This window comes from Carcharhinus amblyrhynchos, chromosome 6 (assembly GCF_965287045.1).
Source record: "Carcharhinus amblyrhynchos chromosome 6, sCarAmb.v2.hapA, whole genome shotgun sequence".
Taxonomy (NCBI): Eukaryota; Metazoa; Chordata; class Chondrichthyes; order Carcharhiniformes; family Carcharhinidae; genus Carcharhinus; species Carcharhinus amblyrhynchos.
In genome coordinates, this window is record NC_137329.1 from 107,321,202 (window position 1) to 107,326,557 (window position 5,356).

Consider the following 5,356-nt stretch of genomic DNA (forward strand, 5'->3'; position numbering starts at 1 on the left):
ATCCACCGGCTCTCCTCTATCCACTGCCCTAGACACATCCTCATAGAACTCCAGTAAATTTGTCAGACACGACTTCCCTTTAATGAAACCGTGTTGCGTCCGCCCTATCAAGCAATTCCCTTCAAGATGCCTCGCAATTTCCTCCTTAATGACGGATTCTAACATTTTACCTACCACAGACGTTAAACTAACCGGCCTATAATTCCCCGCCTTTTGCCTGGCACCCTTCTTAAACAACGGCGTAACATTAGCCGTTTTCCAATCTTCCGGCACTTCCCCGGAATCCAGCGACGTCTGGAAAATAACCACCAAGGCATCCACTATAACCTCCGCCATTTCTTTCAGAACCCTCGGATGCATTCCATCCGGTCCTGGGGACTTGTCCACAATCAGCCCCTCCAGTCTGTCGAGCACCACCTCTCTAGTAACAGTAATGTCATTAAGACCCTCCATTCCTACCACCTTTCCATCGCTAACACCCGGCAAATTATTCACGTCCTCCTCCGTGAAGACAGAAACAAAAAAGTTATTCAAGACCTTAGCCATATCCCCATCCCCTACCACTAGCTCCCCTTTCTCATCCTCTAAAGGACCAACGTTCACCCTAGCCAGCCTCTCCCTTTTTATATATTTATAAAAACTCTTGCTATCCTTTTTTATATTAAGTGCTAGCCCAGCCTCATAGCTTCTCCTACCCTCCTTTATCAACTTCTTTGTCAATCTTTGTTGACATTTAAACCTTTCCCAATCCTCTTCTCGCCCACTGCTCTTAGCTACTCTAAATTCCTCCGCTTTTAATTTAACACTTTCCTTCACCTCCTTCGTTATCCACGGCTTATTACCTCTCTTCCTACTGTCCTTTTTAACCATCGGAATAAATTTCTGCTGAGCACCAAGAAAGATCTCCTTAAAGATCCTCCACTGCTCCTCAGCAGACCTACCTTCCAACGCACTCCCCCAGTCCACATTTGCCAATTCTTCTCTCATCCTACCATACTCCCCTCTATTCAAACAAAGGACGCGTGTCCGGGAACCCACTTTCTCCTCCTCCATCTGCACCAGAAACTCCACCATACAATGATCACTCTCTCCAAGAGGATCCTTCACCGCAAGGTCCCTAATTCTACCCGCCTCATTACATAGCACCAGATCCAAGATAGCTCACTCCCTCGTCGGCTCCAACACACACTGTTCAAGGAAATTATCCCGGCAGCATTCCAAGAACTCGTCCTCGAGCCCACCTCGTCCAACATGGGTCGACCAATCAATATGCAGATTGAAATCTCCCATAACTACTGCCGTCCCATTCCTGCACGCCGCACTTATTTGCGTGTTAACAGCCCGCCCCACCTCCAGATCATTATTCGGGGGCCTATAGACGACACCCACCAGCGTCTTCCTCCCTTTGCTGTTCCTAATCTCCACCCACAACGATTCCACGTTCTGCTCTTTGGCTCCGATATCATCCCTTGCTACCACCTTGATACTATCCTTAATCAGCAGAGCTACGCCACCCCCTCTTTCCTCCTGCCTATCCTTCCTAACACTTGATAGCCCTGTACATTCATCTCCCAGTCCCTGTCACCTTGCAGCCACGTCTCTGTAATGGCCACCAGATCGTATCCATTTGTGTCGATCTGTGCCACCAGCTCATCCGCTGATCTCTTGGGCTCTCTCTTCCCATCATATGATCTTCTGGATTTGTCCTTGGGTGTCAGCCTTGAGCTGTCAGAATATTCCCTTTTGAATTGTGACCTTGGCTTCTTTGCTGCCAGGCAATGAAGGTTACTCATTTTTGTTCAAGGACGTCACAAATGTCAGGATTGTTTTTGTCACACCGGTCCTGGTGATGACAATGCTGAAACCCAATGTTTTGGGCACAGGGGTTGAGTACAACTGTCTTTATTTGTTCCCACTGCTCTGAAGTTGAGTTGGATGTGTGCAGAGATTGGTTGTTAGCTGCACTTGAAATTCCTCTCTTTGGGTAGACTGCTATAGGGCTGAGACATTGATTTTTTTTCCTCTTGGACTTTTGGTTCTGCACTGCCTTGGTGTTTGGTTATGCTCAGCACCAATCAAACAGATCAATGATTTGTCCAGCAAGGTATCAGTCCCTCACTTAGTGATACAGATATCACTTAAATCTTTGACTCAAACAATTACATAATCCACAAGCTGCCAGTGTTTTGATCTAAGATGCCTCCATGTAGTTTTGTGTTGTCCCTTAGTGGAAGAGGGTGTTCGTTACAATGAAGGACATTTTATCAGCAGGAAGACAGCATTTGTATTGACTTTTCTCACCCCATTTGTCCCAGTGGTTCCTCTCCAGACATTGAAGTCACTTCATAAGGAGTAAAGCTCTCCATAAGGATGATCCTTTCTTTTTTTGGGATGCCAATGAGCAGTCCATCAAAGTCAGCATAGTAGGATGGTCATATGCATTCAATACAAAATCCTGAAGGGTATTGATGAACACAGTTTTCGTGATTCATGTACAAGTGTGATAGTGGGCATTTACAGAACCAAAATCAAGTTCAGTTTTATAAATAAGGGGTATGGAGTATGATAGGAAAGAGGAATTTAGTAGAAAACAATGGTTTTGCCACAGTTAGAGTACTGTTCAGTGCAGTTTTGGAATGTGCATTAAAATAACAGAGAATTTACAACATAGGTTTACTGCAATGATGTTAGAGGTGGAAAGCTATAGTTATAATGAAAGACTTGGGATAACTTGTAGCAGAGAAGGTTAGCAGAGATCTTTGTGGTTTTTACTTTCAGGAATTCTGATCGGGTGAGTAAGAATGGGTTATTTACTCTGGCTGGTGCGTCATCAATGCGGGATTAACAATGTGAGATTGTTACTGACAGCAAGGTCAAGATAACTGTATTCATCCAGAACTTTATTGGGGTATGGAGTGCTATGTCTCAGAGGGCGGTTGAATTGGAGACTGTTGCAGATTTTAAGGATGAAGTGAATAAATATTTGAGGCAGATGAGTATCCAGGGTGCAGTCAGTGGGATTAGTTTTTGATTGTTTCAGAAAAGAACCAGTTCAGATGTAATGAGCCAACTGACTTTTTTCTGTCTTGTAAAGCTATGTTTCTAACAAGGTCACCCCTTTTCTAATGCATTGCAGCACTTTTTGCAGGCACATTATTCAAAATTCAAATTTCCTTAGAATCATAGAATCTCTAAAATGCAGAAGAGGCCATTTGGCTCACTGGGTTTGCACCAATTCTCTGACAAATTATCTTACCCAGGCCCTCTTTCCTGTCCTATTCTCTGTAACCCACACATTTACTATGTCTAATCCTGCTAACCCTACACATTTGGGATACTAAGGGACAATTTAGCATGCCCAATCCATCTAACCTGCATATCTTTGGACTGTTGGAGGAAACCCATGCAGACATGGGGAGAATGTGCTAATTCCACACAAACAGTCACCCAAAGCCAGACTTGAACCTAAGTCCCTAGAGCTGTGAGGCAGCAATGCTAACCACTGTGCCACCATGCTGCTCTGAAACATGCTGCCGCTTGAGTATTCTTTTTTTTCTGAGGATGGAACTCTCTCTTAATGAAATATTTTTCTTGTCTCTCACAGTGGTTAGCACGGCTACTTCATAGCATTCCGGGCTTGGGCTGCTGTCTGTGTGGAGTTTGCACATTCTCCCATGTCTGTGGATTTCTTCTGGGTGCTCCGGTTGCCTCCCACAGTCCAAAGATGTACAGGTTAGGGTGCATTGACCGTGTTAAATTTTCCCTCAGTGTACCTGAACAAGCATCGGACGGTGGCAACGAGGGGATTTTCACAGTAACTTCATTATAGAGTGAATGTAAGCCTATTTGTGACTAATAATTAAGAAATAAATGAATATTTTAGAATTGCCAAAATGCACTTCATTCACATCCCTAGGGAACAGACCAATACCTACTCCTAAAAGTCTACTAATGGATGCAACTCTGAAAGTGCTGATAATAGATAGTCTAGTTGGCTCAAGGAAGATTCTTCAAGTTGTGTCTCTGGCATGGTCTGTTGCTCTGTATGTCTCATACATGGGAAATATACGAATCTTCAGTTCTGATGAAAGGTCATTGGTTTGACACGTCTCCACAGACTTTGCTTCTCCTGCTGAGTGATTCCAACATTTTCCGTTTTTACACCAATCTCCGAGATGCTAGAAGTCCCTCTGTGCCAAGGGGTGTGGCCACTCAGCATTGTGAATTCCCCTGTTCCAACTCCTTATCAATATTTTACTTGTAAGTGATGGGCACGGGGGAATCAGTGGGGCCCAACAGATTACTACATTTTTTTTCTGATGAATTTTCCCTCGCTGGATTCAGTGGGAAAGTTAGGGTCAATGACTTCCCCCATCTGTACATATCTTTCTGATGATCATTATCCTTATCCCCTTCTACCTCTCATTGAAACAACCCTGATGGCGCAGTAGTTAGCACTGCTGCTTTACAGCGCCAGGGACCCAGGTTCGACCTTCCGTGCCCGTTGGGCACCGCAGGGGCTGAGGTGCGTTATAGACCCCGACAATCACATTTTGATTTGACTTGTTTTAAGTTTCCTTTGTACTTTTTGTTTCTGTTCGGGCCGTTCCCCCTCCTTTTGGGGAGCTGCCCCCTTTTTCTTTGTCCGAATGTAATTTAAATTTGTTTGCTTGGTTCGACCCGAAAGAATGACCCAGGTTCGATCCCTGGCTTGGGTCACTGTCTGTGTGGAGTTTGCACATTCTCTCTGTATCTGTATGCATTTCTTCTGGGTGCTTCGGTTTCCTCCCACAGTCCAAAGATGTGCGAGTTAGATGGATTGGCTGTTAAAAATTGTCCATTAGGGTCAGGGGAATTAGCAAAGTAAATATATGGGATTGCAGGGATAGGGCCCGGGTGAGATTGTGGCCGGCGCAGACTCGATGGGCCGAATGGCCTCCTCCTGCACTGTAGGGATTCTATGATATGCAACAACCATTAGAAAAAAGTTACCTTGTGTATTAACAAAAGACAATTGAGGGATAAACGATAGGTGTGTGGTAATGTATTTGGGTGACTGTGTACCATTTCGTTGTTACAATAACAGCCTACATCACTTCTTCCTCCCGAGACGAACTCCTCCGTTTTTAAGCCACAATTAAGTGAAACCCTTTGCAATTATGTGGGGTCCACCGGAAAAAAAAGTAACATTAACAACTAGTTGCAACATAATGTTAAATGATCACTGAGAATTGTGCGTCCAGTATGAATATATTGGCGTTTAATAAGCATTCCTCTCTTTGAGAATTATTATTGCCCTTTGAAAGGTTTCGCCAGGTGCTGCGATCAGCTGATGTTGCTGCTTGTTTTGGAGGCT